Source organism: Zalophus californianus, chromosome 9 (genome assembly GCF_009762305.2).
Source record: "Zalophus californianus isolate mZalCal1 chromosome 9, mZalCal1.pri.v2, whole genome shotgun sequence".
Classification (NCBI taxonomy): Eukaryota; Metazoa; Chordata; class Mammalia; order Carnivora; family Otariidae; genus Zalophus; species Zalophus californianus.
The window spans coordinates 13,031,135-13,052,081 of NC_045603.1; positions in this window are offsets into that span (position 1 = coordinate 13,031,135).

Genomic DNA, 20,947 nt, shown 5'->3' on the forward strand with positions numbered 1-20,947 from the left:
TTCTTACTCCTCTGGGGATTTAATTCTTATTCACTCTCTTTTTTTCTCTAGTTTTTCTAAGATTTGATATTTTTTATATTTAATTATTTAACCCATCTGGAATTGATTTCTCTGCATGATGTGAAGGAAGGACCTAAAATTGATTTTTCCTCCCTAAATTGCTACCCAGGGGTCCCAGCACCATTTGCTAAATAATCTTTCCTTTTCTCATTGATGTGTGATGTCTCCTTTATCATATATTAGGTTCTCATACACACTGGAATCTATTTCTGGGCTCTGTATTTTGTTTCATTGATCTGTCTACCTATTCCTGCCTATTCCTATCTATTCTAGTCAAAAAGGACTCCTTTAAATACGCTTGCAGTAAGAGATAAGCAAGGAAGAGAGAAGCTATTTGGGGTCAACTGTAAAATTTTGATGTTATGATGAAAGAAATCATACTCTTTATTTTTTCCTTTTTCTCTTTTCTTCAGGAAAATATCTCATTAAAAAAGAAAGGTCAAATATTAGTCAACAGGGCATTAGAAGCTAAAAATGGGTGAAAGTTATTAAAAAAGGAATAAAAAATTTCATTTATCTTTTTTAAATGAGTACAAGTCTCCTGGCCTAATAAGCAAGTTAATGGTATTTTCCATTGTCCAGGAATTGTGTCTAAACTTAAATCCATGATCTCATTTAATGCTCAGATAATTTCTTTGTGGGACATGTGTTATTATTCCTATGTGTCATGTCCCCAGAATTTCTCAGGTTTGGGAAACCCAACTATGATTGAAAATAGACCCCCAATAACAAAGACAGAACACACCATTTCTCTGGCTTCATCCTCAATTATAGTGTAGGAGCCACAGTATTCTTCACATTCTTTTTTTTTTTTATACTATGTTCAGTTAGCCAACATACAGTACATCATTAGTTTTTGATGTAGTGTTCAATGATTCATTAGTTGCATATAACACCCAGTGCTCATCACCACACTGCAATACATTGTATTGCCCTCCTAATACCCATCCCCCATTACCCCATCCCCCAACAACACTTCCCTTCCGTACCCCCTAGTTTGGTTCCTGGAGTCCAGAGTCTCTCATGGTTTGTCTCCCTCTCTGATTTCTTCCCATTCAGTTTTCCCTCCCTTCCCCTATGATCCTTTGTGCCATTTCTTATATCCCACATCTGAGTGAAGCCATATGATCATTGTCTTTCTCTGACTGACTTATTTCACTTAGTATAATACCCTCCAGTTCCATCCATGTTGATGCAAAAGTTGGGTATTCATCCTTTCTGATGGCTGAGTAATATTCCATTGTATATATGGACCACGTCTTCTTTATCCACTCGTGTGTTGAAGGGCATCTCAGCTCTTTCCACAGTTTAGCTATTGTGGACATTGCTGCTATGAACATTGGGGTGCATATGCCCCTTCTTTTCACTACATCTGTGTCTTTGGGGTAAATACCTAATAGTGCAATTGCTGGGTTGTAGGGTAGATCTATTTTATTTAAGATTTTATTTATTTATTTGAGAGAGAGAATGAGAGATAGAGCATGAGAGGGGGGAGGGTCAGACAGAGAAGCAGACTCCCTGCTGAGCAGGGAGCCTGATGCAGGACTTGATCCCGGGACTCCAGGATCATGACCTGAGCCGAAAGCAGTCGCTTAACCAACTGAGCCACCCAGGCACCCTGGGTAGCTCTATTTTTTAACATCTTAAGGAACCGCCATACTGTTTTCCAGAGTGGCTATACCAGCTCGAGTTCCCACCGACAGTGTAAGAAGTTCCCCTTTCTCCACATCCTCGCCAACATTTGTTGTTTCCTGTTTTGTCAATTTTTGCCATTCTAACAGGTATTAGGTGCTATCTCATTGTGGTTTTGATTTGTATTTCCCTTATGGCTAGTAATGTATTGCAAGCTTGCTATGTGTTGAGCACTTTATAGGATTTCTCTCAATTAGCCCTCAGCTCAACTCTGTGACCTGGGTTACAAATTACTCAAAGTGACCTACTAAGGAGTAAAGCCAGGATTTGAACTCAGCTGAACCCTTCTGTTCAATTATAAAGTGATCCACTCTCCATACTTTCCTTCCTTGGTTCATTGACATGCCCCTGGCCTGCAATTATCTTTGCAGAGTTTTCAGATACAGATGCCACACTCCACACATCATCACATCACAGTTCCCCTCTCACTAAGGAGTACCACAGGGTCTTAGGCATGCCCTCCTTTGCTCCAGCTTCCCCAAATTCCCCTTTAAGGCTTCTCTGGCTACCCAAACTCTTGGGTCTCTCTATTTCCTCCTTATTTCCTTAGCACCAGTTATTAGCACCATTTATTTGGCATTTAGGGCCATGCAGCATTATGACAATTTCCCCTATATTTTATTTTTTGTATTTCTACTTCCAGTAGAGTGTATAAGCCCTATGAGGGAAGCAACATTTCTGTTTGGGTCACTGCTAGTTCCCAAGCACCTAGAATAGTTGCTAACTCATTGGAGATACTCAATGCATTTTTGTTGAATGAATGAATAAACTCAGACAATTTTCATTCTCTCACTCAAATTTTGGTGATCTGGTCCATTTAAAATCAACTTCTTCCAGAGTTCTTTCTGCATGGCCTTCCACTCTCTATTATATCTGAGCTTCTTGGAGGTCATACCAAAGATGAAATGTTGGAATTTTCCCTTGAATATATAGCCATTAGTGCTCTAGCTATGGAAGGGAAATATCATTACTTGATTAACTGCTTTGTTCCTGTCCTTTATTAGGTATTTTACATGTATGCATTATCTCATTTAACCATCATGCTACTGTACAAAGTAAGTGTTTTAGCTCCGACTTAACCAATTAAGAAATTGAAGATCAGGGAAGCCCGACCACATAGAGGCCATAACTGTCCTTCAGGTGTTTCTGAATCCAAAGCCCCATCTTTCCACTATAGCATGACCACTAGAAAGTCAGTGCTATGAAAATGGGCTCTTGGTTTTGCTTATTTCTACATATTCAGTGCTTAGCACATATTTGCAGATCAATGTACATCTGTTGAATAAAAATGAATCAAAGAACAAATGATTGAATCATGCCTCATCTCTAGTCCTACTTCAGAGAGAATGACTCTCATCTTTTATCCAAGTAACTTTGATTTATATTCTCTTATACATGTTTCAGCACACTTTCCACTTTCTTTTTGGCTTAATAGGAGTATTAGCATATTGAGATTGGAAGGGTTCTTAGAAGGTGGTTTTTCAGCCACCCACCAATGTGGAAATCCTTTTTATAACAACCTGGACAGATGGTTGGCCAGTCTCTGCATGAACACCTCCAGTGATGGAAGACAGAAGAGAACAGGAGGTGGCCTGCTTTATTTTGGAAGCAGCTGTGATGATTGGAAACATTTTCAATGAATTGAACTGGATTCTGCTATGTCAGTAAGGATTCTTCATGTAGCAAGAAGCAGAAAGCAAAACTGAGGTTGGATTTAAAAATAGTGAACCATGAGAGATGGTGGACTCTGAAAAACAAACTGAGGGTTCTAGAGGGGAGGAGGGTGCGGGGATGGGTTAGCCTGGTGATGGGTATTAAAGAGGGCAAGTTCCGCGTGGAGCACTGGGTATTATGCACAAACAATGAATCATGGAACACTACATTAAAAACTAATGATGTAATGTATGGTGATTAACATAACAATAAAAATTTAAAACAGTGAGAATCGATTGATTCAAAAATTGACAAGTGCTCAGGTGAGTTCCAGGTATAGTTTGAGTCAGAGATCCATAGTGTCCTCAGAGTTCTGTCCCATTTCTCAGGAAGTTTCTGTGCTCTGACATCTTCCCTGGGATGATTTTCCTTTGTGATGGGAAAAAATGGCAAGAGCATATCTAGGGCCTTCTAGCTGCATACTATCATTATACAGAGGAAGAGAGAAAGAGACTTTGTTCCCACCAATCAAGCAAAAGTCATGAGGCTTACTATCAGGACAGGATTAAAACCTAATTAACTTGTGGGTCCAAGATAATGAAACATGGTGATTGACTGAGCTAAGGGTTCCAATGATCTGGGAAAGGAACTGTAATGTACACTGTTGGCTACCCTGCAATCCTTCCATCCTTCCAACAGGAACCAGATTTTACTCATTGACCATGCAGTCCATGTGACTCAGAGGAAGCCATTCTATTCCTGGGTAAATTCAATGGTTAACCTCTGATTAGCCTAATATAATCTGTACATGAACACCCCTGGTAATTACTGGCCTGCGGGTAGACCATATCCTAACTTGAACCAATCAAATAGAGAGGAAAGATGGAAAGATTATATTCTGTGCTTGGAGAAGAGGTTTTCTTCTCTCCTTCATGGAGATGAATAGGAAAGTGTATCGTTCTGATTGCCACCAGTAGCCACTTGGTGACGATAACAGTAAGTGGTCAGACTTCAGACAAATCTATTGCTACTGGCAGCAGAATGTAGATGGAAGGACCTGGTTATCAACAGTGTTGTTGAGCTTCTCATAGTTCTATGCCTGAACCCTTCCCACCCGTAGCTCCTGATAGCCTCATTATTTAACTCTTCTTAAGTATTTCTCTTTGTTGAAGTCAAAGTTATCCTTACTGGCACAAGTAGAATGGTTGTTGGAGTGGCTATCGACAGGCAGGTGCAACCTTACAGGATCCCTCTGTCATCTGTCCATTGGCTCAATTTCCACTACGCAAGAATTCAGAAATTTAAGAATTTATGACATGGCGCCATGCTTTAAGTCAGCTAACAGGCCTACCTTTGAATGCTCACAACTGCTGCCAGCCCTAGGATTGATCATGGTTTATTTCATCTTGAGCAGTTGTGTCACCTGCACTTAGGGACTTCCATCTCTGGTTTCCCTACCAGGTTAAGCAATAGCATTTACCACTGCTCCACTGGTGTTGACTGTGACCCTCATTGGAGTCTGGTTCTGATGTGCTCACAGACAGGGCTATGATCCTAGCTTCCCAGGGCCAGGGAGTGAGTTGGAGAGAGAACAGATCCCAGAAAGCCTGATGGTATACGCATGAGGATGTGTTTCTTGGAGGTGTGCAGCAAAGAGAGTGTAAATCTGCCAGTTAGCTGCAAATGAATACAAATCAGCCCTCATTTGTATTCATTGATTCCATAAGCAAATGGGTTTGGGAGGCTGCAGGGTGTAGCACACTCCAGATGAGGCGGGAGAAAGCCTGAATTCTGGTCTTGACCATGCCTCTAACTTATAAGTGAACTTGGGCACATTACATGCTGATTGAGTCCGAGAGTCTTCTCTGGGAGGCAGGTTCATTAGTAACTGTCTTCAGAACAGTCATGTTCTTACAGGTCCAACAGGTCCATCCTTGAACCCTAGCTCCACCACCTGCCAACTATATAGCACTGAGCATGTTACTTAAACCTCTGAGCCTCAGTTTCCTTATCTGAATGGAGGGAATAAGGATATTCCCTCACTCAGAGGGCTGCTGTGGAGATGAAGTGGAGTCCATATTTCACACGGTACTTGGCACATGGTAGGAGCTAAAGCCTTGTGAGTGGTTCTTGTCAATAGTATTCTCTCATAAGGTTGTTGTAAATAGAAAATGAGACTTTATTTTCCCAATTGATTCAACCCGAAGAAGTAATCGTATTTATATATCAACAATACAAACTGCATTATGGATTTAAAGGATCACGGATATTGAGCCGTGCATAGCAGTATACTAAGATAATAGAAACATCTACCTTTAGACTAGTGGGATTTTAGAGATGATTTAATCCTGCTTTCTTGTTTCATAGGTGAGGATACGGAAGTAAAATGAAATAGAATTACTTGCCAATATCCAGAGCTAATTAGGGGCAGATTGGGACGCGAAGCCAGATCTCCTGACTCAGATATAGTTGTATTTCCATCTGCTGCATTTTGCATATGAAGAAGCCAAGGTTGGGGACTGAATGAATTGCCCATGGTCACACAGGTCAACAGTGATAGATGTAGGACTCATATTTATGTAACTCACATTTCTGGTGTACTTGGTATATACCAAGCACTGTTCTCAGTGCCTTGTGTGTATCCAACCATTTAATCTTCCCTATTGCCCTATTAAGATCCCCACTTTTCAAATATGGAGATGGAGAACAGACAGGTCAAATAAATTGCCAAAGGGTACACAGGCCACACCCGCATTAGAACCTAGACCATCTGGCTTCTGAATCTGCACGCTCCCCCCAACACAGTGTCCCTCGGGCAGCCTGAACTAACCAGTTACAGCCCACACAAAGATCACCACTAGTACCTGCAGTTTAAGTGTGGCTGTGTCTGAAGACTGGCCCTTGGCGGCATACTGGACTACCGACCTGTGTTCCACTGGGGAAGGAGACTGCCTTGCCCTCCATCCGCATTCTGGAAATACCCCTGCTGGACCAGGACTAACATCAAGCAGCAATCTACTGGCTCATTGGAGGATGTGGGGCCAGGTTTTAACAAGTCTGTAGGAAGCTAGAGCAAGAAATGGGGGACCACCTGCTGACTGGATTCTCCAGGTCTGGGTGAAGCATTTGCAGCAGAGCTGCCTCCTTTGTGCTAATTAAACATTCTTGGACTATTTCAGGGCAGTGGAGAGGGCCCCAGAAGGAAATTCTGGTCTTCTTGGCAATCTGGGCATATGGGGAGCTTGACAAATTAATTGTGCTATTAAAAGAGATGTGACTTTATTTGTTCTGCAACTAGTTACATGAAATAATAGCAGGGACATTTAATGAGAACTTACAATGCTCCAGGCACAGTGTCAAGTAATTTACATAACTTAACTCCTTTAATCTTTGCAACACGAAGGTGTAAGCTGTATAATCCACCCTTTATGCACAAGGCGACTGAGCCACAGCGAGTTAAATCACTTGTCCAAGGTCACAAAACTATGGTGTGGCAAAGTAGTCATAATCAAAGTTTCTAATAGCAAAGGATATCCTTTTTCTTTCTTTCTTTTTTTTAAATTTTATTTTATTTTATTTTGTTATGTTAGTCACCATACAGTGCATCATTAGTTTTTGATGTAGTGTTCCATGATTCATTGTTTTCGTATAGCACCCAGTGCTCCAGGCAGTACACGCCCTCCTTAATCCCCATCACCGGGCTAACCCATCCCCCCACCCCCTCCCCTCTAGAACCCTCAGTTTCTTTCTCAGAGTCCATAGACTCTCATGGTTCGTCTCCCGCTCCGATTCCGCCCCCCTTCATTTTTCCCTTCCTTCTCCTAATGTCCTCCAATCTATTCCTTACGTTCCACAAGTAAATGAAACCGTATGATAATTGACTTTCACTGCTTGACTTATGCTAAGTGAAGTAAGTCAAGGATATCCCTTTTCACTGTGAAACACAGCCATGCTTAAAATACAGAGGGAGAAATATTACAGTAAACATGCTAGATAAAAGGATGCTTATGTGTTTTTCTGAGTTCTCTGACAGGGAATGAATCAAATGATCAGTGTGTCTTGCCTTTAAGAGAGAAGGTTTAGTGGAAAGAATGAGTGTCCAAGGGCGGGGGGCAGGAATAAAAGAGCCCTACTGAGCGAACAGGCTTGCCAGGTGAACTTGGCCAAGTCAATTTTCTTTCTAGTCCAGAGAGCAGCCCAGCTGGAAAACTGGGCACAGCACAAGAGCCTTTTCTGAAAACTAAATCTCATAACTGAGCCAGGCTTTGTCCCTGGGAAAGAAATTGCCACAAAACGAAAGGCAGGAAGGGTCCTCTTCTATCTGCAAGAGCTATTTCAGGACTGTGTGAGAATGCTGGGCCAGGAGGCAATGCAATTAACGAGTCCTGACCCCAGTGGCTGCTTCTCTCCTGAGCAAGGTCTGCGTCGGAGCCAACAGCTGCCAGCTTACCTGCGCCAGCCATGCTGCCCACACGCTCCACTTGGCAGGGCCCTGCTGTCCCCCCGGGGCTGTGTGGCATGGCCATCTTGAGGAAGGGACAGCCTCAAGGCCCCAGGTGGCCCCACAGTCTATGTTAATGCTGCCAACACAGCCCCTGGCCTGTCAATACTGACCATGGCTCAAAAGACAAGATAAGCCCAATAAATAAGATTGGAGGGGACAGTGAGCATATTAGAATGTCTTTGCTGCAAGATGCCTGCAAAATGTGTTTGTTCAACAGAACTAATAATATTAGTTACCAATGACTGAGTGGGGACTCGGTGCCAGCCCCTCTTCCAAGTGCTTTGTGCACATCATCTCAAGGGATCCTTACAACCACACGGGGAGGAAGGTGTGACCGCACACTCCATTCTCCAGGCTGAGAAATGAGGCCAGGAGGCCAAGTAACCTGACCCACAGTATTGTAAGTGGCAGAGCCCAGGTAGGCTTAGAGTCAGTCCCAATCCTGAAAACTCTCACTCCACACTGCCTTCCACCCAGTTCCATCCCTGGCACAGTGGATCCTGAAGCACACACCCGAGACAGCCAATCCCTTTGAGAAAGAACACAGTTGCCTATTGCATATGCTTTTGTGCCTATAGATTCACACTCATGACTAGGGTGATAAATCTAGATTGTGACTCTGGTCAAAGAAGTGATTCTCAGAGTAAGTTTTGGAATTTTAAGCAAATGTCTGTGTATTCTTTTTCTCTCTGGGCCTTAATCTCATCTTTAAATCCAGAGGGCAGGACAACAGAATACCTGAAGTCCCTTCCACCTCCAAAATGCTAAGATTTCTCAGAAACTCTGCACCAAAGATGTGCTGGGAACAAAGAGAATGCAACCATCCACAATGCACAGAGATGGTGTATTAGTGTTGGGTCTATTACCCCCATCCTTCTCCCCACAAATGGTCTCTTTCTCCTTTTCCATCTGTCCAAATCCTCTCAAATAGCATAATCCCAAGTCATGGACCATCTGCTTCTTGAGGGCTTCTATGAGCCACTGGGCTAGAGGTAGCTTCTGTTTCCTCAAAACCATGTGAGCTGGCAGCATATGAGCACCTCCTCTGTGCTTTCCTGTAGCACACGAAGGTTGAGAATCCCGTGCTTCCTTCTCTGTACTGACCAGCAGATGTGAACAAAGCAGGTGCCCAGGACGTGGTTGTGGCTGGGATGGAGGAAGGAGGAACATTGTAATGAAGGAATTGTGTATAAAAAGACTTGGGGAACAGAGGAAGGGTTGAGATGGTTCACAGGTGCTGAGTGTGAGACTTTGGGGAGAGGGGCACAAACCTAAAAAATAATATTAGGATATCTTGGAGTCAACCTTGTTCCTACCCCTTGGCATTTTTAAGTAAGAACGCTGGGGAAAATTTGATTGCCACTGATTATCTCTTGGTAACTGACTCTTTCTTTGAATGCCACTCTGTACAGGGACTGGGCCACGTGGAACACTGGGATTTATATGGTTTACAGCAATGATGTTAGCTGACACTGTATTCCCACCAGACTCTAAATCCATCTGCCTCCCACCCCAGGCCTGAGATTTGCCCCATTGCCTATGGTTTCCTTCACATCAGTTTGCTTTTGTTCTTATTTTTCTTTCTGCCTGAAATTCCCTTTCCTTTCATTCTCTGGAAGCCATCTTTTTTTTTTTTTTTTTAAGATTTATTTATTTACTTTAGAAAGAGAGGGAGGGAGAGAGACCATGAGTGAGTGGGGAGAGAGGCAGAGAGAGAGAGAATCTTCAAGCAGACTCCCTGCTGAATGCAGAGCCTGTCACAGGGCTCAATCTCACAACCCTGATATCATGACCTGAGTTGAAATGAAGAGTCACACACTTAACTGACTGAGCCAACCAGGTGCTGTCTTTCTAGACTTATCTGAAGCATCACTTTTTCGAAGTCTCTGCTGACATTTTAGCCAAGTAGAACTGTCCACTCACTCTGATGCTGGCACTGTAGCCAGGATAGATATATTCCACAATGGATGCTATAGACTTACCTCCATTGATTTGTTTAGAGATCTGTCTCCTTCACCACACAGTGCAACCAGAGGGCTGAGACCCATATAGAATTCCTCTTTAATCCCCAATACTCAGTGAATGTCTGTTGAATTCACAAAGGTGAGAACTTTCAGATAACTTAGTACAGAGTTTTGTAAATTGTTAATAATTATCTCATATTTACTCAGTGTTTACTATTTACCAGAGAGTATGCCAATGTTTTTAATGGATCATCAGACTTAATCTGTTCAACAACTCTGTGAAGAACCTTATGTGGTAGGTTCTACTATTATTGTCATTTTGCTTATGAGAAAAATGAAAATTAAGAGGATTATTAGCTCAAGTCCCCACTACTAGTAAGCAGCTGGGCCAGGAATCTAAACTAAACTGAGCTCATGTATTCAACTTCAAAATTATATTGTAACAGGAAGGAAGAAAGCATAGAGGGAACATATTATATGTAATATGAGAACAGGGGCTGAATATTACCAAGGTGAACTAATGAAGTAACATATCTAAATTTTAAATAAGCATGCTTCACCTTATAAGTCTTGATAGCCGCCTGGGGAAGCTTGGAGTCTACCAGAGTAACAAAGCCACGATTTGAAACATTCCTGCTCCCTCTCCCTAGGAGAGCTGCAGATGCTAGAGCATATTCACTTGAATTTCTTCAGCAAGAGTAACCAACTCGAAGACGTCTTCGTATACTAAGAGAGGGCGCCCTATTTAGAAAGAGTCAAAAGTCACTGGCATCCACACCTGGTGGGCTATAAGGCAAGAAGAAAAGCTCCATTCTCTTAATTAAAAAATTGGATGCAGTGTTACGGGAAAAGAATGGTCTCTGAAGCCACAAAGCCCTCAGTTTCCCATCTCCTCCCTGACACTTCAAAAATGTGTGACTTTGGGACAGTCACTTAATTTTGAGCTTCTATTTCTTGTAGTAAAATGGAAATGACAATAGCACCTACTTTCCAGTGCAATTTGTTGTGCAGCTGACATAAGATAATGTATGTAAAGAACATGCACAGTGCTTGGCACATGACATGAAATAGTCCTCTGGCTGGTATGACTTTAAAATTGGTGAGCCTTACTTTCAAGTATACATATGAGTGTGTGCTCATGAAGTACAGGATTCCGAGTCAGAGATCCAGAAAAGTTCCAAGGCAAAACTGTATCATGGAAGGTTTGCAAAGAGTTCCCTTGTGAAGGAGAACCTTCATTCTAGTGCACTAATTTAAGTAGTTTGTGAAATCAGGCAACATCTTCATTTAGACACACATCATACATCTCTGTACCCTCTAAAGTGCTTTGTGCGCAGAAAGATCTCATCAAACATGTAGCTAGTTGATTCGTAATTTGAGAACTTGGATGCAGTTCATGGTGGTGGGGAAGTAAATACTCTAGATTTGTCCTTCCACATCGGCTGATCACCTTCAAATATTCTTTCTTTTGGGCTGCCCAGACTGGAAAAACTAAAAATGGCATTTCCTAGGTATACTTGCAGCTAAGATTTTGGCTGTGATTTTGGTTTTGCAGTCAGACACAGTTGGCAAGACTTGAATCAGTCTTAGGCTGGCTAGGCAGGGATGTTTGGAACATATGAGGCACTGTGTTGCTGGTATTGACCTTGCAACATCTATATGACCTTGGACACAAAGAGCCCCTGCGGTGCCTTCTCCTTAGGATAGAGGCAGCAGTTCCTCTGGTAGCCAACTCAACAGCCAACTCCTCTGGCTCCTCCAATAATTCCCTGTATTAAATCTCCCAAATCTTGTTAAAGGAGTCCTGTCATCTACATCTAAGCCCCGATGGATACAATATTTGGTACCAGAAATGGCTGCAGGCATTAGACTCCCAAGGATGAAAATCTGAGACAGGTTGTGTCACCTGGCCAGATTGAAGGTAGGAAAGCTGTAGTTACCATCAGAGAATACAAAATTAAGAGCCTAGAGTACCTGGTGGTAAGACAGTACTTAAATGTGCATGTGGGGTCATCTACAATGAAGCAGCTATTGGAGACAAGCTCTGGCAAACAGTGGTGGCTGCTTTGGTTCTGCCAACACCCAGTATCTGGCATCTGATGAGGGTATGATGCACAAAGATAGTCAAGGGTGCAGTGGGTCTGACTCATCTTTCTCTCCCAACAGGGCAACTTATTGGAACATCCACGTTATTCTCCCCTTAACAGAATTGCACATTTGCCTGAAATTGGCGGAGGCGCCCATGACTCTGCCATGCCATTCATTCTCCCAAATGGAATTATTGCAGTTTTAAGTAAGGGCGTAGGTATGTGTTTACAAATACAAGTGAGTAAAAATTACTCCCTAAAATGACTAACGTTCATTTTAGGGAGAACACAACGGGCTATATGGTCTTTATGGATATGCCACGCTAGTGTGTTTTAGTTTTTTCCCCACATACTATCCAGCCTCAAATTTGAGAAATGCCAATCTATCAAGGGCACATGAGGACACCTGCTCTCTCTGCCTCACCCCTTCCCTGGTTGCTCGGCAAGTCCCACCAGTTGGGAGGGTTGAACTGGTCCTGTTGGTCCTGTTGGTGGCATCCATGAGGAGCCCCCGGGGACCGTTCTTCCCAATTGGAATCGTGTTTACTGCAATGTGTACTGAGGCTTTCTGTTCCTAATGCCAGACAACATTGTCTACACAGGAACAAACTGAATCCATGCCACGCAATCATTGCCAGGCACCCCCAAAGTTGATGTGTTTATGCAGCGGAGATAAAGTTTCTCCGAATCAGCATATTTGGCACATTTAGTCCCATATTCTTACTTACAAGTTTTTTTCCTACATTACTTTTTTTTTTTTAAGGGCTGTAACCATTTTTCTTTAATAAGACTAGGGCAGCCACAGCTCAGTCTTCCCTTGGGTCCTCAACAAAGCTGTTTTATTTCTCCACCTCCTTGCCACAGACCACTTAGAGATCAAGGCTTCTGCAGCCCTTCCTCTTGAATGGAGACAGGAAAGAGAAGCCGGGGACTGCTGAATATGTAAATCCTCCCTGGCAGACAGCCTTTGTTGTCTCTTCTTAGTATGGGGAGGCTCGATTAGGGGCTGAACTCTAACCCTGGAGCCCAAAAAGCTTAGAAGGAGACTCTGTAAGGTGTCCATGGAGAGCATATTGAAGGTTAAAGAAGAAAGCTAAAAGGGATCTCTGTGAGCAGGCCTTGATTAAGGTGGATTTTTTTTTTCAATTCAAAGGATAGAATGGCAGACCCATGCTGTCACTGGCAGAATCGACCCTAATGTAAGCTAGTCTCTAGAATGTTTCGGGGCTTGGGGTTCCTCAATTGGACCAAGTTAAGTGTTGTAGTCTTCAGGGTCATTTGACTACACATCAGAGATGATGCCGAGCAACACGGACCTTAAGAACCAGTGGCACCCAAGCTGGGCAGAATAGAAGAGTGGTGGGTTGCAATGTGCCAGGGGGTAGCACCTGGAATTGGGGTTTTGTTGCCCTGAGGCCCACAGCTGGGGTTCTTTCCTTTTCTCTATTTTCCTCATCTTATTTCACTCTCTGATGGACTCCTCACTGCCCCTGCTGGTGATAGAATGGGGCTTAGCACCTGGGTTGTAGCCCAGACCATTCTGATCCAGGCTGGTTGGAATTATGTGGCTTCCATCAGAATGACTCAGAGTACTGCCCCTTCCTGAGCTTTTGAGGGGCTGGGGGGAAACTTACCAAATTCAGATCCTGGGAGAGTGATGTTCAAACTTGCCATGAACTTTGAACCTGCTACAGCTTTTCCTGAAAAGGAACTACTCTCCGTTCCTGAACTGATGCCTTTCTTACCCTAAGGTCTTTGCTTCTTCCCTCCTTCTACCTAGTACTTTCTTTGTCCCTGCCCAGTGGCTGACTCCCACTTAGTCTGCCCACTTCAGACTTTGCCTCAGATGTCACTTCATCAAGGAAGAACGACTTGACTTTCCACCTTCCTGCCATCCCAGATTTGGTTGAGAAGCTCCAGCTTCCATGACCCTTACCTTCCATTGTATCACTTAGCAATCTATAGCCTTGCTTTCTCCCCCACTAAACTTCCATTGACTGGGGCAGAGGATGCTGTGGGAGGCAGGCACAGAGGGGCCAACCGGGCGCTGGGGTTCAAATCATGAAAAGGCCGGGGTCTCATACTAAGGAGATGGGAGCTTCTATGTGACTCCAAGGCAGGGGTGGACATAATGGAACCCACGGGCCAAATCTGGCCTGCTGCTTGTTTTTCTATGTGGAGTTTTATTGAACACAGCCATGGTCATTCATTTACTTGTGTTTGGCTTTGTTAGTTCTGCAAGAGCAGATCTCAGTAGTTTTAACAGGGGCTGTCTGGCCTGAAAAATCTAGAATATATACTCTCTGGCCCTTTATAGAAAGAGTTTGCAGACCCTTGCCTTAAGCCAAGAAGCGACATGGTCAGATTGACGTTTTGGGAAGATCATTCCAGAAACTGTGTGACACTCTGCATAGGACCTCATTTGGAGGAATAAAAGATGATGTTTCTAGAAGACTTGAAAACCTCCAGTCTGCTTGCTAAAACCCCAAATTCTTCTGCCACGTGCAGCATTATGATGATTTCTTTGCCTCATTCTAGCTTGTGATCATGTTTATGTTCCAGTCTCTAAGAACAAATTCTTCCAGGGTATTTTAATGTTTTGTCTTCATGTCCCTGATGTCTATCTCACTGCCTGCCCCTTATGGCTTAATAACTGAATTTCAATGCATTGTTGAATGATTGTCCAGCCAACATGGAGACCCACCATCATCCCGTTCACCCCCTCCAGGTGTCCCTCTGGCTGAGTGCCCATCTGTAGGTAGGAGTGCAGAGAGGGGACAATCTGGTCCTCTGCCCTGCCTGGAGCCCTAGCAAGGATGGAGTTGAAAAGGTTTTACGATGCTATGTCTTCGCTTCGCTTGCCTTCAGGTACCTTGAGAAAATCTATTTTGAGGTCTTTTCCAGGCTGTGTCCCCAGGTAGGCAACTCTTTGGCTGAAGTCCCAGAGAGAAGAAAGCAAGAAAGTGAGGTGAGGGTTGGGTTTACTCCTGGCCACCAGGAGCCCTTTAGGAGGCTAATCGGCATTTGCAAATGAAGATTAAGGACCAGGCAAACAACCCAGCAAGTGATAACTGCAAAGCTGACCTAATCTTAATGAAATCTGCAACATATATTTATATAAATCATAATGACTCTTGCTTGCTTTCCATGTAATTTGTTCGGATGGGTTTGGAATGACACAGCAAATTGTTCTGCCACTGCCTTTGCCCTATTTTGAAGAGCTCCTCAGCAGCCCACACCATTCGAACAATGACATCCAGCTGAGTGGGACCTTGAGTGGGACCTCAAGCCTGTTGCAAATGCATTATGTTTAACTCCTTATCCTCCTGGGAAAGCCAGGGATTATCTTCTAACCTGAATCTTGGAGAGGACTCGGTGGAGGGGAATGTGGGTGTGCTATTACTGGGGTCCCATTAGCAATAATTTCCCTCCATCCCATACGAAATCTCCGTCTGGATGCCTTCAGGGATTCCAGGGTTCCCAGAATCAAGTTCCTTAGCATTCACTGCTGTCATTATGACTCAGCTTGCCAATCTGGGCACAAAGAAGCCAGATACAAGGAAGTCATGGCAAGGCATGGAGAAGGTAGGCTTATAGTACAGCCTCCACCCTCCCTCTGATTCGCTGCCTCCTCTGGCACCCCGCACACCTGACACCCCTCCTGTTCCCTACCGCAGGCCTCCTCCTTGTCTCTTCAATTCAGTGGTTCTCCAAATGTATTCTGAGGGTGGCTGCATCAAAACCAACTCAGGTATTTGTTGAAAAATTCTCTAAATCTCTTGGGGTAAAGCCCCAGAATGTTCTTTTTAAACAAACTCTCTGTTATTCTTATGCTCATTCAAGTCTGACAACTGTTGTGCTTAACCTAGGTATTAGAGGACTTTGTTCTTACACTGTAGCTTGGATCAGTTCTGTTTTTAATTTGGCCAGTGCCCAAGACCCCTTTCTATGGTATTCCAATTTCTTTCTAACCGTGATTGAGATTACCTGGGGCATTTCTGATTCTATCTTATTCTTTTATGGGTAGAGTTTTATATGTGTAGTCTCATCCAGCTGGGCCAGACTTTTCCCCACCTTTCCATGGGTGGCTCTACAGCACATTTTCGGATCTCAGTTCAAACGTCACCTCCTCAGAGAGGCCTTTCTGACCCTCATATCTAAAGTTTTTCCCACAGCTCCGCATACCTTGCACATTGTTCTGCTTCTTTTCTTCAGAGCATAGAGCACACTCTGTAATCATGCTGTTGTTCATTTATGTGTGTTATGTCCAATGGGAATATAACTTTCACGAGGTAAGGAGCTTTGTTTGTCTCAATCCCTCTGAATCCCCAGACCCTAGTCCAGTGCCTGACATGTGTAAACATTTACTAAATGAATGGATGAATGAACATTGCTGTGTTCAAGGAAGATGCAGATATCGAGAGGAGTCAAGTCATAGATGTTATACTGAGCAAAAATTCTGGGGCTTCCAGATGACCGGGCAGAGGCAGAGGGGTGCAATGCCTCACTCCAGCATTCAGGGCTATCCATCATCACAGGGCTCTAATCTATCTTTTTGGCTCCCCTCTCAGGAGTCCTACAGTATGTTGATTTATAAGAAATACTTATTTGGTCATTCAGATGACCAAAATATATTTCTTGAATGTATTTTGTCTTTGCCCAGGGTTCTTGGCTCAGGGCTCCTAAAACCTTTGGAATTTCCTGTGATAAGGTTGATAGAGGTGTCTTTTGTTATGTGAATGAGATGACTTTTGGACCCCAACCAAGGGCAGAGGCTCCTTGCCAGGAGGATTTAGGATTACAGGTTGAAACTTTCCATCCCACCCCCAACCTCTGGGGAGTGGAGAGGGACTGGAGGTTCAATCAGTCAATGGCGAAGGATTTAGTCAATCAAGACTATGCATTGAAGCCTCCATAAAACCCAAGAAGATGAAGGTCAGGGGCTCCCTGGTTGGTGAACATGTGGAGGAGTAGGGACACTGGCACCCCTGGAGAGGGCATGGAAGCTCCACGTCCTTTCCCCTTGCCCTATACATCCCTTCATCTGGCTGTTGATTTGTATCCTTTATCACATCTTTTAATAAACTGGTAAATGCAAGGGACTGTTTCCCTGAGTTCTGTGAGCTGCCCTAGCAAATTAAAAGAACCCAAGGAGGAGGTGGTCGGAACCCCCAGTCTGTAGTGGGTGGTCAGAAGCACAGGTACCAGCAGGGGCTTGTGACTGGTCTCTGAAGTGGGGGTTGGCCACTCTTGTAGGACTGAGTCCTCCCCCGTGGGTTCTGCTGCTGTCTCTGGGTAGATGGTGTCAGAATTGACTTGGGTATCTGAGAATTGCTGGGTCTTGTGTAGGGGAGACCACCCCCATGTTGGAATGGGGTCCGGGAACCTAAAAGCAGGAACCTACATGTACCTCTGCTAAGCACTCCTTCTTCCCGAACCCCTCATTTTCTTGCCTCTAAGACCTTTCCTAAACTATCCCCCTCTAAGAATTCCTACCTGCCTAATAATTTTATTCCTTTGAAAGTGTTGTGCCTAAGACTCCATCCGCACATACAGAAATATTTAGTGAGTGACCTGTAGGTGCCTGGCGTTGGGGCTGAGAGGCTGAAAAAAGCTGCCCGTACCTCCCCGGATGACCTCAGGAAGCCACTTTTCCCCCAACAGGTCTCAGTGCCATTGCCCTGGGTGTTTTGATGTTGTCTGCCAGCTCCTCCAGCTCTGAAAGTACTCTGACGCTCAACCATGGGCCCTGTGTCAGCCAGAGGAGACAAGGAATATCTGGGGCAGGCTTTCCGCTTTTCCTCAAATGCTGGCACAGAAGAAAATTCTGCTCTGCCTCTGATCAGCCCTTGTCTTCTCTTGCCTCGGTGCTTCCCAGACAGCCGGGCAACGTTTAACATTGGGCAGAAATCGATGCAGCCAATTTCTGAAAAACAAACAAATAGCCCCAGTGTCATGTTGAGGGTGATAATAGATTAGCAGCACCTTTGGATCAGAGAAGTCATTAAATATTGGGCTCCCCTGAGCACTTACAGGAAAAGAGCTTCCAACACCAAGTCGAGTCTGCCCCGCTGAAGAATTTTCCTGAATGTGGAGCTGCAGAGACAGTCATGGTGATGAGTGTAGGGCCCAACCAGCCCAGAGCCCAACACTCCATCTGCCCCTTCCAGGGCCCTCTTATCGGAACAAAAGGCATCAGAATTAACTTCATTGTCCTTATATCCACATCCGTTCAAAACCCATCTGAGCTGAGTGAGAACAGACCTCCCAGGTTGTCTCCTGAAAACAACAGCACATAAGGGCTTTGGGGACAGACAGACCTGAGTTTGAATCCTGAACCTTCTTTTTATTGCTAATGTGGACGTTGATCACATTGCTTAAAACCCTAGTTTCCTCTTCTGTCAAAGGAGCCTTTATAAGACTGATTAGATCACCTATGTGAAGTGCCAGTCAGCATGCTGGGGATACTGGAGGCCATCAGTAAGTTATGTTTCTTTTTCCTTTGTCTGTTACTCAGATCACTGCTGTGAGCCAAACTGGTCAGCTTGATTCTTTTACCATGTCCTGCACCCCAGCCCTACATTTTTCAATCCAGGTGTTTGGTGGAAGGTCTGCAGCTCTGCTTTCGCACACAGGCCAAAGTCATCCCCAGCTTTCTCACCTGCCCTTCCTCACATTGCGGATCCCCCCAGCCTACAGCTTATCAAAGTCAATCACGGTTGGCTGAGCTACATCCCGGCCTCCCTCCCAAGATGGAGAGTTATTTAAGGACCCGTGGATTGTGTTTGTTTCTGTATGCCTATTACCGGGCGAATCGCCTGGTGCATAATAAGTGTCCTGATTTCCTGTGGCCACGAGATTAGAAACAGCACCCTAGAAGAAGGGGAGACACAGTAACGGCAGGAAATTCAATTGCTGATAGCTTGGCATAGAGGTCAAGAGGGAGACATAGCTCTACTGGCTACAGAAACCCAATATACAACGGCAGAACTACATTGGGAAGAAATGCCTTTTTATTCTCTACACACTCATTCATTCAACAAATATTTATTGAACATCAATGTTGCATGAGACGCTGTGAGGCAGAACTAGAAACAAACTTCCAATCCAGTCTTATTCAACTCAACTCAGTTCAATTTGGAGAGGAGGGATGAGGCAGCCCAGAAGCGGAGTCACTGTAAAGCCAAAGACACCCCTTTGCCTTCCGGAAGCTCAAAGTTTGGCCGTAGACACAAGATGAAAAAGCAAGGAGTAATTACAGATTTAAGATTTTAACCGTATGATCTGTCATGTTAGTGCAAATATTGTGTCAGTTTGTTATTTGCTTTTTATTTTGCTTATGTGGATTTTGACACGGAGAAACTTAATTTCTATGTAGTCAATCTATTAGTCATTTTCTTTCAGCCTCTTGGGATGTATGTGTGCATTGTGAAGACTCTGATTGTTTCTGTGCTGGTGGGATTTTTTCTTTTCTAACTGGCAATTTTTATTTCTGTTCACTAGGACTAGATTACTTTTGTAATAAAAACTTTTTTTTTTCATTTTGTAAAGGAAGTCACTTTAAAATCAAACAAAATGCACAGGAATTGAACAAAGAACCTAAGTATATCCAGGAAGAATGATAATGTGTTCCAAACCTCTGCTTAAGAAATGAAGGAAATGTGTATTTATTTCCTTTAAGAATTATTTCCATGAAAAATGTCAAACCAAAAAAAAAATAATAATAACAAATCTTGGGGCGCCTGGGTGGCTCACATGGTTAAGCGTATGCCTTCAGCTCATGTCATGACCCAGGGTCCTGCGATCGAGCCCCACGTTGGGCTCCCAGCTCAGCGGGGAGTCTGCTTCTCCCTCTCCCTCTGCCTCTCCCCCTGCTTGTGCTCTCTCTCTGTCTCTGTCTCTGTCTCTCTCTCAAATGAATAAATACAATCTTTAAAAAAATTTTTTAAAGTAATAATAAATCTTAACCTCAGCTGTATTGACAATTGATCTCACTTCTTTCTTAACCATTTTAATAAGTAAAGTATGATTGCAAAAATGAGATATGGGTGAGGGTGAGGAGCATCCCTTTCGGGGCTGTGCCATCAGAGGAGGGGCCTGGGAAGTTAACTTAGGAATCGGTGTCAATGTGCAGTTGTTGAGATCCTTAGAATGTAACCCATTTAACCAGCATAACACCCGTGAAGATCTGTGTTTTTATTTCCATTTTAAAGAGGAGGAAACTAAGACTCAGCAAACTATTTCCTCTAAGACATGTGACTGGTGAGTTGTACATTTGAAATCCAAACCTATAAATTTAGATCAAATGTAAATGGAGACCCTCCAGAAAGTTCCCTATGTGGAGCCTAAGAACCCCTGCCCATGCCTTGAAGGCTAATATTTTTCCCTCTTAGGGAAGCAGATGAGACTATTACAGTAACATGGAGGCTTGAAGATCCCTCAAGCAGATAAAACCATGTAAGCCACTTGAGCAAAACTAAACCTGGCTTATTTCAAGGACACGAGCAACACTTAACCTAGGTTCTATCTTACAAATACCTCTGATAAATCATAAATAAAACTGAAGCCATCTTTCTACAGTGGTACAAGATAATCACTCTTAACCGCTCCCCTGCTTCTGGCATCCCCATTGTAATAACCAATCACCATAAAGGTTAACAACTTCTTCATTTTCCCTGTATAAGCCATTCTGTAACATCATCTCTGAGCTTCATATTGGTTTTGGGTTTAAAGACTCCCAGTTTGCAAACTGTTCTGTACACAATAAACTCTTACTAATTACTCTTTCACTGATCTGGTTGTAATTTTTACTGTTCCTGGATTTTTGACAAGATACAGAGACTGTAGCTATTATCAATTATTTGTAAGCAAGGGCACCCCAGGGTCTGGTTGCTTATCTGAGAGATGCACCACACCTTTGCCACACAGGAGAAAAGCATGTGGTGTTTGAAACCTCCTGTTTAATGCCCCCTTGTTTGTAAGCATGC